Source organism: Mus musculus, chromosome X (genome assembly GCF_000001635.26).
Source record: "Mus musculus strain C57BL/6J chromosome X, GRCm38.p6 C57BL/6J".
Lineage (NCBI taxonomy): Eukaryota > Metazoa > Chordata > Mammalia > Rodentia > Muridae > Mus > Mus musculus.
The window spans coordinates 60,799,153-60,812,531 of record NC_000086.7 but is presented as its reverse complement, the minus strand read 5'-3'; the positions used below and the strand labels follow the sequence as shown (position 1 = coordinate 60,812,531).

The window sequence follows — 13,379 nt, the reverse complement described above, 5'->3', positions numbered from 1 at the left end:
TTTAGATATAATTTCATAATTAAAATATTTTACTTATTATTACTATACGTGTGTGTGTGTGTGTGTGTGTGTGTGTGTGTGTGTGTGTGTGTTGAGGTGCATGCATGCCATGATGTGTATATGAAGGTCAGAGGATGACTTGCCTAAGTCAGTTCACTCTTTTTCATGGGTTCCAAGACTCCAAATCAGGTTGTTAGACTTGAGAAGCAAGCACGTATACTCATGGAGGTATCTCATGGGCCCAAAATTTCTCAAATTTTGACAACTGAGCTCAATAACTAAGCCATGTGGTGGTGGCATATACCTTTAATCCCATCACTTAGGAGACAGAGACAGGCAGATCTCTGTGAATTTGAGACTAGCCTGGTCTACAGAGCAAGTTCCAGGACAGTCAGGGCTACACAGAGAAACCCTGTCTTGAAAAACGAAAACAAACAAAACAGAAACTCACTAACTATAATCGGATAAGATATAATTTTACATCATTATCAAATTTTCTAATCAATTATCCCACAAATTAAACAATAGTCTTTGTCAGATGGAGACTCAATATCTGGTCTAGTACACATGCCTGCCACAACCCATACTAATTGGAAATACTGATTCTCCCAAATACCAGAAGTGTTCAGTGAATTGATAAATCAGAGACAGGAGTGGATGTCTACTTAGATGCTACTTTGTGGAAGAAAACATTGAGATGGATCTTGAAGCATGAATATTATTTTCAGAAGACAGAAAAGAAGTAATAATTATATGAAAGAAAATAGGAAGAGGCCTAAAAAGAACCCCAGGGTTCTTTTTAAATCCATGAAAGAGACTAAAAGGGAATGACTATAGAGGGAAAAGGAGGAGCTGGCATGGCACTGCATGGCCGTAATAGCTGGGGAAACGGAAGCAGGAGAATTGTGAATTTGGGGCTTTGTGAAGCTATGTAATGAGATCCTATCTCAAAGTAAAGAAATAACCAGTAAGTAAAGAGGTAAATGCAGAAACCAAAATCACAGGACAGAGTTTAAAGGAGTAGGCAGTGATTCTTCAAATGATTCCGGGATGTGGAGAGCTGTAGAAGCACAGCAGACCACAGCCTGGGTAAGTTTTGATGCTTCTGAATGGTGCAACATTACCATGGCTAGGCAACTGGGTAGCCATATGCCAACACTGCATAGGGACCATGGAGGACAAAGAAAGAAATGAAAGGAAAACGAACACAGTCAAATGTATCTGCTTTTGGCTCCTAGAGATCTAGCTCAGCAGTAGGGCACTTACTTCCCATGCCCAAAGCCTTGAGTTCCACCCACCACACCAAAAAGTCTGCTTGTTAAGAGTTTCAAGGATTAGAAGACTGGCTGGCTTCGAGGTAAAAGTGCTTGCGGCCAAACTTAATGCCTGAAGTTTGTTGACATGGTTGGATTCTGCAGGATGTTCCCTAATGTCTACACATACTCTGTGATACATGTATACGCACATACACACACACACACACAGAGAGAGAGAGAGAGAGAGAGAGAGAGAGAGAGAGAGAGAGAGAGAGGGAGGGAGAGGGAGAGGGAGGGAGAGAGAGAGAGAGAGAGAGAGAGAGAGAGAGAGAGAGAGAGAGAGAGAGAGAGAAAGGAGAGGAGAGTCATAAGACACACAGAGAGGAAATGGGTTCAAGACTTCATGTGTATATGTGAGTGTGTGCCTGTCCTGCTCGCTCGCTGGAGCTTGAGCTCTCTCTCCCCCTCCCTCCCTCCCTTTGCCTCTCCCTCTCTCCCTCTCCCTCTCTCTCTCTCCCCCCCTCTCTCTCCCTCTCCCTCTCTCTCTCCCCCTCTCTCTCTCCCTCTCCCTCTCTTTCTCCCTCCCTCCCTTTCCCTCTCCCTCTCTCCCTCCCTCCCTCCCCCCACTCTGTGTTGGCACACTCATTCCACAGGACATATGGGAATATCAGAGGACCAGTGTTGGTCTGTTTTTACTTATGAACTCATTTGAGATAGAATGTCTTGCTGTTCACCCCTGCATATGCCAGGCCAGCTAGCCTGAGAACTCTTAGTTCCACCTCCCATGCACTGTAAACACGCTGAGATTACAGTGGAATGTTGACCCATTCAGTTTTATGCAAGTTCCGAGAACCCTAATTCCAGTCCTCATACTTTCACAGCAAGCGGTTTACTCACTGAGGCATCTCCATAATCCCTCAAGACTAGTTTTGACTTTGAAAACAATTAACCTGCTACCAATGAAAGAAGATAAATCTCATAGAAGTAAAATGAAATCTGGAGCAATAGGGGGCCAAGAAAGGAGAAGGATGTGGCTCAGAGCACTAAAGCAAATAACATTCAAAAAGTAGCAATTTCTTTACTCAACAGATGTTTCTTAGGTTCTGTGTTAAGTAGGGAAGATATAAGTGAGAAAACTAATTTATACAATGAAATAGAAACTGTCCCCCTCATAGAACTTTACAATTCAGTGACATAAGATTTTTAATTGCAGTGGTAATCGGCGTCATAAAAGAATTGGTTTCATGAAACAAATTCTTGGGAAAAGCTGTAAAAAGTTAGTCTTCTTGTGAAAATGTGAGTTTCTTCTCAAACTAAGAGGACAGGAAGGCAGCTAATCATGCTATTGAGGTTTGAGCGCCAGAATATCCCTGATAAGGGAGACTGCAAGTACAAAGACCTGAAGTTTAAAAGAAAGTAGTGGTATGTTCTGGGAAGCAGGAAACAATACAGCAGCTTTCCCAGACCTCCTAAACATAAAAAGGACAGTCACAGCGCCATCTTATTTCTGAGCCAGAAGAGAGAAAGCATGCCCTACGTCTGCTCTTCTCTGCTTCCATGCACCGGGAAATAGAACTACTTCTAAGGGACACTACCTAGAAACAAGGGACGAATCTTTGAGAGGCTGGCAGACTTGAGACAGCTGAGCAACTGATGGCAATGGTAACAGCAGCTAGGCTTCACATGGAGGCACCTGGCCTGACCTAGACAAATCTTCTAAGGGTCAGGGAACAAGAAGTTCTGTGCTCACCAGATTGGTGATTCCTCCTCTTCCTCCTCCTCTTTTTTTTTTTTTTTTTGGACAGCAATTAAAAGTCATCTGGAACCACCCGTAGTAAATAAGGTCAAGCTATGTCAACATCATTTAAAATAATTCTTCAACTGGGCAAGGTGGTAGTGCGTACCTATAAGTCCAGTACTAGGGATGCAGAGTCAGGAGGATCAATACAAGTTTGAGCCTAGCCATTGTACTAAAATTGTTAATAATTTTATTGATGAATAATTTAATTACTGTATTTAAAATGCTAAATTTCAAGTCTACTGAGAATTGGAAAATGTATGCAGCCATCTCAGTACCATCCCAGTCAAGGTACAGGCTATTTTTTAACATTCCCGAAAGTTCTCATCCGAATAAATATACTTCCTCAAAGGTAATGATTTTTCTCTCTCACTACAGAATACATTTACTATTTTTAAGAGTCATAAAATGAGAGGCTGGAGAGATGGCTAAGCAGTGAAGAGCACTGGTTACTTTCCCAGAGGACCTGAGTTCAGTTCCCAGCATCCACATGGCAGCTCATAACTGTAACTCCAGTTCCAGGGGCTTTGATGCCCTCACACAGCCATATATGTAGCAAAACACCAACACACCTAAAATAAAAACCAAAAAACTAATTTAAAAGAGTCATAAAACGAGGCCCAGTGTGGCATGCTTTTAATACCAGGACTCAGGAACCAGAGGCAGGTGGATCACTGTGAGTTCAAAGTCTGCTTGCTCTAAAGAGTTCTAGGACAGCCAGAGCTTTGTAAGACCTTTTTTCAAACAAAACAAAACAAAACAAAACAAAACAAAACAAAAAAACAAAAACAAAACAAAAGTCATAAAATGGAACCACACTGTATATTTTTAACTAGGTTTCTTTCCTTCACTGTATTCTTAATTTAATATACTAGCATAACAATTCTTTCTATTATGTTATAGTATCATAGCATATAACTATATAACTTGCTTCTTCATTTCCCTGCTGGTGAGTCCTAAATTTCCTGTTGCCATGATGAAATACCCTGACCAAATCAATTTAACTGAAAAGAGTTTATTGTAACTCACAGTTCAAGGATATAGGACAGGAAAGTCATGTCTGCAAGAGCCTTAAGAAGGTGGCTGACAGCATCGCCTCTGCAGTCAAGAGGAAGAGAGGGATACATGCTTATGTCCAGCATTGCCTCTGCAGACAAGAGGAAGAGAGGGATGAATGTGTTCTCCTTTTAATATGGTTCAGGATTCCATCCCAAGAGATGCCATTCACAATGGTGCCATCTCCCAAACCATATTGACTTCATCAAAACCCTCTCTTACAGGCATGACTGTATGCTCATCTCTCGGATGATTCCAGATTCTCACACAATCACTTCACCCGTCATCAACCTAATACCAAAATGCAGCCTGTTAAAGCACAACTTTCTACCTCTCCTCCCCAAAGGCTCCTGCCATCTCACAATGAAAAACACAATCCAGTTTCAAAATCCAAAGTCTGCAACGTACCTGAGACTCCAGACAATCTCTTAACTGTGAGTGTTTATAAATTAAAACAAACAAACAAACAAAGTTGCATAGTCCAGCATACGATGATACAGAATAAACAGTCCCATTCCAATATATAACAATTGGGGTATAGCAAAGAATAATTGGACCAGCCCAAAACCAATATCCATTGTGGTGAACACAAAATCCTTTCACCTTCGTGTTGGTCAACTAGGATTTTTGATATAATCAAATGGACACCAAAAGCCTTAGGTATCTCCATCTCTCCAGCTTGGCTGTCTGCAACACACATTCTCTCTTGGCTTTGGGATGGCTCTATTCCATTTCTGAAGCTTTCCTTGATGGGTAAGCCACAGTTCTGGCACCCCCATGGTCTCCATTTAACAGGCTTCATGTCCATAGCCTCATGAAATGACTTCTCAGAACCTCTTAGCAGGAATTCCAATATTGTCCCATACTGCCTGACATATCATCTCTCTCGAACCATAGAGCAAGATTCCTGGACCCCTTCAACCTTCCATCTTTCATGCCTCTAATACCAGTACCATGTAAGCCATACTTCCAAGATCCACTGCCAGGTCAAGATGTACTTGCGTCTCACCCACCAGAGCACAGTTCTATCAGCTTCTGTGTGCTGACTTTGGCAAAACATTTTCCTGGGTAGTTGATTTTGAGGAACAGGGAACCCCCTTCAGTTTAAGCTGTCTTCTTATAAATGACTTTGGATCTTCGCAGGATGGAGCCCCCACTGGGTTCTGTTTTATCCTGAGGACACCATTCCTGCTGTCCTAGTTCAGTGTAGGCAGTCTCTTTTCAGTAGTGCTCATCTCTTCAGTAATTCCAGCTGGTTGCTTGCCATCAGCTTAAAGACTCTTCGGTCTAGAAATTTTCTCTGTCAAACAAATTAATCCATTAGTTTTTTTCTAAGTTCAGTTTATTCAAGTTCTCAGAAAATTGGCAGAATGAAACCAGATTCTTGGCTAAGTGTCACTCAAATGGCCCCAATCCCAATTCCTGATAAGAGTCCTGGTTCCCCTCTAAAACCTCCTTAGGTCTCCATTATCTGTGCTTCTCTCTGCCTTCTTGGCCTCCTAGGGTCTCGCCTAAATGGCCTATTAAGTTTTGATTAGAATGTCTTTTCTAGTCTGAAGTTCTACTTTCATACTCCCACTATAAACTTGTTCCAAAGATCTACAAGCTAGATGGCCAGATGTATCCTGAAGCAGCTCTCCTTTGTAATACCAAGTCTCTGCCTTGGTTACTCTTCCTATTGCCATGATAAAATACAGGACAAAACCATCTCAAGTGAGATGGGCTCTATTTTGGCTCACAGTCTGACAGTACAGACCAGCAGGGCAGGAGAGCCATGAGAACAGGCGCTTGAATCATCTAGTCACACTACATCCACAGTCAGTATTTAGAGAGTAAGAAATTCTTGTACTCACTTTGATTTTATCTTATTGCACAGTCCAGGATTTCAGCCATGGAGTGCTGGTATCCACAGAGGGTGGGTCCTCCAACTGCAATAAACCTAACCAAGACAACCCTTCTTAGGTATGTTCAGAAGTCCATTTTCCAGGCAATTCTAGAGCTCACCAAGTTGACAGTCGAGAGTAATAATTATAATAGCATTTAAGTTGCTTTTAGTTTTTACCTTGTATGTATATATTTGCCATAAAATCTGTGTTCAACTCATCCTGTGGGCATGTATGTTCTTTTGAGTAAATGTCTAGGAGGATAAAGTCTGAGTCATGGTGAGAGGATATGTGTAACGTTCTAAGAAAAGGGCAGGCTCATGTACAACATCTTACTACTCAGACAGCAAAGGATGCAAGTTCCACTTGTTCCATAGTCTCTTTAACATTGGTATTGTATATGAAGTATTATCTTACTGTGGTTTAATTTGCATTTTCTTAATGGTCAGTATGCTGTGTGCCTTTTCATGTACTAGGCTGAAGTTCCCCTGTCTTTTTAAAATTAATTTTCTGTTCAAATCCTTTTGCCACTGGGTAATTTTTAAAATCTAATTATTTATTGACAGTTATACCTTAAGGGGTTATTGATGAGTTCAAAGTATTTCGACACATACATGTACATGATTTTGTAAATATTATATAAATAATGCATATATATTTCTTTGTCTTTTGATTGCCTATTTTCTGACATAACTATTTTTGATAAGCAAATCTTTTAAATTGGGTATGTTCTATTTTGCTAAATTTGCTAGGCTAATTGTTTTCATGTCCTCTAAGAAATTTTCTACCCCAAAGTAATGAAGTTTCTGGTGTTAGTTTCAACATTAAAATCTTCAATAAATTTCAGATTATTTTAAGTACAGTGTGAGTTAGAGATTAAGGTATACTTTCTATACAACATCCAGGTTTTCTACTGTGATTTATTAAAACCAGATACTGTAAATCTGTAGTTTTATTTCTTTAAGTTTAAGTTTGTTTTATCTGTTGTCAAGCTTACATGGAAATGTAAACACTATTCTTTTTCAAGCTTGTGTTGGGAATTGCAGATTCTTTATGTAAAGATATCCATAGATATTTTTCTTTGAGATACAGCCTAGGTACATTATACAGTTTAACCTCAAACTCACTCAAAATCTCTTATTATGTTTTCATTTTTTATTATCATATAGTAGTTGTACATCATAATAGGTTTCATTGTGGCATTTTTATATTTGCACTTGATGTACACTGATCATGTTGACCCCTACCCATTTTTCACTCCTTAGCTTACCCACTGGTCCCCTTTTCTTCTCAGATAGTTTCCCTTTTAGTTTTATGCATTTTTATTTAAATCTATTTGGGGAGATGTTGAGACAGGGTAGCCCTGTTTGTCCTGGAACTCACTCTGTAGACCAGCCTGGCCTCGAATTCAGAGATCTAGCCTCCAAAGTGGTGGGATTAAAGGTGTGAGTCATCTCTGCCTGGTTAAAAAAACATTTTTTTCATAAAATAGATTCTGATTTAGTTCCCCTCCCTTATTATCCTTCCCTTGCTCCATACACATCCAACTCCATACCTTCTTTCTTTCTCTTTTTAGAAAACAAAAAGGTAAATAAAAAACCCAGAACTTAAAAAAAGAAAAAGCATAAGAAACACAATATAAAAGATATACATATACATACACATTAATAAATAGAAAAACACAAAATTAGAAACCATAACATACAAGCAAAAGACCAATAAGGTAAAGAAAAACTCCCAAACAAAGCAATATGAGAAAAAAATCTCAAAAATAGCAGTGAGCTCATTTTGTGTCGAAATCTTCTTGATTTAGTTTTTGAAGTGCTGGGATTACAGTTATGCAGAGCTACTGCTGGCTTCCATAGAGATTTTATATCAACATGTCTACAAACACATTCATGATTATGGTTTGAATGGATAGATTAATTTGGGAAACAATTATCTTAACAATAATAGGGTTTTCAATTCCTAAACAAAGACTGTTTATCTCCTCTTATCTATGTTTTCTCAAATTTCTCTCAATAATGTTTTATAGATTTTTCTGTAGAAGTTTTATCCAGTTTTCATTAAATTTATTCTTAAGTATCTCATAATTTTAGCTGCTAGTGTAAATGCCATATTAAAAGTTTCAGTCATTTATAATAGCATAATATAAATTATATCTTTTGTAATTGATTTCTAACTTCATTCAAATACAGAGAACTTATCTGTGCAATTCGGATATGAAGCAATACCAAAATGCTGTTGGTTGTTGCATTGCTTGTCAATGACACAACATTGCTAATTGTATTCCCAGTCTGAAATATGCCCCACTGATGCACAAGAATGCCATGACAGCCAAAGACTGAGTCAGCCAAAGACTGAGCAAGACCAAAAGCAAAATACTGTCACTCCGTTTGATGGGGCACAGTTAACTGTAAAATTAGTCTGTTACTTTTGCCACTACTATAACAAAATACATGGCAAGAAGCAACTTAAGGGAGTGAAGGGATTTATCTGAGCTCACAGTCTGAAGGGATACAATTTATTATAGTGAGAAAGGTATGTTGGAAGACTTGCTCACATCTCTACAAACCAGAAAGCAGAGAAAAGTGAGCACTGACATTTTAATACCAATTTTATTCTGTCTGGGACCATAGCCCATGATTCAGATCAAGTCTTCTTCCCTAAATTAGTTCTCTCTGGACACACCCTCACAAAAACAAGCAAATCTGAATCTAGAAGTTTCTTAATCCAATCAAGTTAATGGTGAAGATTAATCATTATATTGTCAACAATCTCCAAGGTAGCTGGACTCACCTGCTAGATCCTGTGTACCTGGTGCTGAGTGACTGAGAACAGAAGAGAAGAAAGTACACTTGCAATTGATTGCAGGAGAGTCCCAAAATTAAGTCCTCCTGTGCTACATGTAGAAAAAAAAAAACTATTCTGATACATTGCCAGGCTTCACAGTAGAGTAGTAGGTCACTGAGACTGTATAGCCATTGAAGAGATAGGCTAAAGCCTACACAAACTGGAAATAAATAGCCTCATCAATGTGAGGTGGGTTGATTCCACAGATGTGGAACCCGCAGTTGTAGAGGGCTGCATGAATTAGCATAACCATATAGGTTGGAATAATTCATGATGAAAGATAATCCAAGGTCACTGTTACTTTACAGATAAGCAATGTAAGGCTCAGAGGGAAAATGACTTGTCCAAAGTCTGATAGCTACTGAGCAGAAGAGATGAGCATGAAGCAAAGTCTTCTAGTTGTTTGCTCATTTGTTTGTTTGTTAGATAGTGTCTCATATAACCCACGGTTGCTTCAAACTCACTATGTAGTTGAGGACAAACTTGAGTGGCTTGTCTTTCTACCTTTACCTTCCAAAGACTGGGAAAGGCATATGCCTCCATTCATGAAAGATGATTTTTGCAATAGTTTAACTATATGTGAAGGCATTTTTTCAGAAGAATTATCAAAACAGATAGCCAATGTAGTCAGAAAAGTGTATTATCATATAGATGATTCCTTAGGAAGCACAATGCCTATTTACAACAGACTGCAAGAACATTACCTCTGCCACCTTTTTGTGGGGGGTTGTATTTCTAGGCAGTCTTTCTAGAATTGTCCTTTTCTCCATTATCCTCGGGATCTGTGAACTGTGTCAACAGCAACAATAGGCATGTCCAGTACTTCATGGTGACTTTCATGACTAATACTGCTCATCAAGGATGATTTTGTTCATGTATTCAGCCCCTTCTTTTACAGTTTCAGCATGTATGCACACAACCAACCAAGGATTAAAAATACTTAGAAAAATATGGTATCTCTGCTTAATATGAATGGTTTTTTTCTTTTCTTTTCTTTTCTTTTCTTTTCTTTTCTTTTCTTTTCTTTCTTTCTTTCTTTTTTTTTTTTTTTTTTTTTTGAGACAGGGTTTCTCTGTATAGCCCTGGCTGTCCTGGAACTCACTCTGTAGACCAGGCTGGCCCCGAACTCAGAAATCCGCCTGCCTCTGCCTCCCGAGTGCTGGGATTAAAGGCGTGCTCGACCACACCCGGCTGGCCCTTTCCTTAATACCCTTTAAACAATAACATATAAGAACAATTGCATAGTTCTTACATTGTACTATGTATAAGTCATCTAACAATTTAAAGTAAATTAAAAGCTATCTGTAGATTGCATGTAGAGAGTAATTTGTTATAAAGGATTTGTGCATGTGTGGGTTTTAAGAAAGTAAGCATAGTTTACTTTAGAGTTTTATAATGATAATTATTAGCAGTTAATTGCGCAAATGAATAAGATGTAGTATGATATTTGCTTGTATCTATATCTTGGATGTGCCTTCCTCTTCACCCCGACCACCTCCTGTTCCCTTTCTTCCTCTCTCCACTTTACATTTCTTCCCTTTTTTCTTTCTTTAATATTGATTTCCCATGCTCTTAAGAAATTTGTGACTGAACTGGGAGAATGATTCATCACATACACATATTTGTTGTACAAGCCTAAGAACCCGAGTTCAACCTCAGAACACATATAAAAAGCTGAATGTGGTGGGACCTACCTCTAATCTCAGCACTCACTCCTATGGCAGCATGGGAAGTAGAGACAGGAGCGTTAGCCAGAGGCAGGAAAGCAAGAGACATATTGCCTTCTCACCTCATTGTGAAGATATTCTAACCTTCGCAAGTGTGATGTCCATGTAGGCATGCACACATACACACACACGCAAAGAGTTCTCTGCTTTTTCTATATTAAAAGAGAGATTTGTGACCCCAAACCAGATAGATTCATACAAAGATTATTCAATTTAACTAAAGTGCACTAAAGGAAGAAAAAAAAAAAAGAATCCTGGGGAAGGGCTTTTTAAGTAACACTACTGTGTTTTTATGGACGACATAGGCAATTGCATAGGTTTAGAATGGATTATTGACTCAAATGTAGGTACTGACCTTCATCCTAGCTCCTTCACACAAATTAGCTATCTCGAATACAACCTACAGTTTATGTCACGGAGAGGCAGTCAGTCAGGAGTCTTTTTCAAATTCAAGTTTAGTTTTCACACATCAGAAAATGGAAACAGCTCACAGCAAACAAATCAACAACCTCACAATATCGCTCTAAATAACACTACCAATGTCTGGAGGCAAGATTCAGTTACAGACAGTGTGGGAAGCTGAAACTCAAAGTGGCTTGCAAGTCCCCTTGTTCAGTGCATGTCATCTGCTGGTGGGGAAGGCTGGTGAGTGTTTTGTTTCTTCAGCAGATGCTCTGTGAGAGTGATGCCCCTTGAGAGCAAATCGAAGTTAACTGGCAGTGGCCTCAGTTGCGCTTGGCTTGGTCAACCAGGATGACAGGCACTCAATTGCCACTCCGTTCAGAATCGGACCAGAGGCAGGAGAACGTGATAGCAGATACAGTCACTGGAAGAGTCCTTTGTTGCTGGAGTCTGTGACTCATATTGAGCTATATAGGAGACCAGTGTCTGCTCCTGCCTGGAGCACGGGATTTTATGACCCTTCTGAAGTTTATCTTGTCTCTGCAAACTGCAGTCCCTGCTCCTGATTGGTGTGGGCTGTTTGCTCCCAGGGCATCCTTGGTTAAACCTAGGTGCTTACTTCTGGTGCCATAATATTCGGAAGTCTAGACATTGATCTAGAGTGTTTTCCCCTTCCTCCTTTCCTGTCTTCTTCCTTCCTTCTTTTTTTCTTATAACCATTCACTACACAGTTACAACGAAGTATTAACTGTGTCCTAGTCTGAATAGCCCGGAAGAATTGGTCAGGAGAAAAGAATTTAGCACTTGAATTAGACCTCGAGGTCCCCAGGGTTAAGCCTCCAGGCTCCTCTTTTATCTACCAATTCCTAAAGACTTTCCTTTGAAAAGATCTAAAGGTTATGTGTGCTACCATACATAAGACACTGGGTTGTGTCCACTTAAATATCCTGAAGCCACTCCTTGTCATTTTGTCCAAAATTCCTCAACAGAAAGCTCTATCAACTAAAAGAGCCACAACACCCTTCAAGAGCTAATAAGTATCTACAGATCCTGGCAGGGACAGAAGCCCGCTTTGCACTGGCAAGAGCAAGCTGCTGAGGTGGGAAGAATCCTGCAAGAGGAAGGAACACAGAAGGGCTAGCTGCTTGTCAGGGAAAACAAGAAGTCGAGCAGGAAGCAGAATACTGTAAGGATGCCTCCTGGTACAAGAAAGTGCAGACTGGACAGCTTGTGACCACTGTCTCTCACTTTATGAGGCTCAGAGTCCTTCCCCACTCCCGACAGAGCTCTCAGTAGCTCTCAGCAGTGGGAACAGTAGGCCCTGCGGGAAGAATTTCATTGCATTGTGTGGAAGGGCTAGCATAGGGTGAGTGTGAAAAGCTGAGTGCCATTCAGTTTTCCTCTTGTTTTTGAATGCTCCACAGGCACTGCCTCCTTCCTCTCTTTATTGCCTGTAGCCAGGGTGGACTTCTCCCACCACCCTCCCTCCTTGACACATGGGGCCTGAGAAATAATGAGGATGAAATTAGCCTCCTACTCTTGACAAAGCACAGACCAGCCACCACTCTTCTGGAGACAGAGCCCATCCATTTGTAGTTCCACCCACGTAGATCCTAGGAGGCAAGTAAGCAAAACAGAATGCTAGGCCCAGCCCTGGCTGGAGAGATGACAGCCAGTATTGATAGACAGAACTCCTTTTTTTGTTCCATTCTTGTATCTCACTTCAAATACAAAGGCCATTGATCTGTGGCGCTACAGAAATCACTTACCTATGGGTACACTATCAGATGCTGCGCCTTAAGAGCTTCAATTGAATGGAAACATACAAAATATGCCTTCCAAAACGCACCATTCCAATTGTTCGCCTTTTTTTTTTTAAATCCAGCACTGACCCTCTTCTCTCCCCAGTAATTCTACCTAGAAGTTTCTTCTAACCAGTGGGAGACAAATCCTGCCCTACCTTCTCTGTTTTCCTTCAAGATCCCATTCTCTCCCGACTTTGGCTGCATTTGTGCTCCAGTCTCACCTTGGAAATGAATGTTCCCACTGAGTGGTGTATTCATACGGGTGCTGTGTCTCTTTCCTTCAGAGAGTAGAAAGGTATCAATCTGACTTCTTCCGTCCAGGTTATCTAGAGAGGAAGAACCTTATTAACATGCCAATCAGATGTGTATTTGCAAACACTTGATTTACACCAGACAATACAGACCTGGATGGGAAAGAAGCAGCATGTGTTCATTACGTTCTTTTTTTTTTTTTTAATAAAAAGAAATGACAAAGAAACCAAATGCATTCATGTGTGTTAAACTACTTAAGTTTTAGGATATGATTTATTCTTTTCTTTTTTGTAAGTCAATTTTCTTCAAGCTTGTAAAAATATTTTTTTTCTATGTCCAAGTTGATT

General features: G+C 39.9%; 1 long non-coding RNA gene across 1 annotated transcript; it reads right to left on the bottom strand.

Moving 5' to 3' along the window:
- Positions 1-4,208: 4,208 nt before the first annotated feature.
- Gm14661 lies at positions 4,209-13,096 on the bottom strand. The gene is made up of 4 exons (XR_878120.2): positions 13,002-13,096; positions 8,793-8,895; positions 5,964-6,049; positions 4,209-5,410 (listed from the first exon to the last, which is right to left on the bottom strand). It is a non-coding gene; the product is annotated as a predicted gene 14661 (long non-coding RNA).
- Positions 13,097-13,379: the final 283 nt, after the last annotated feature.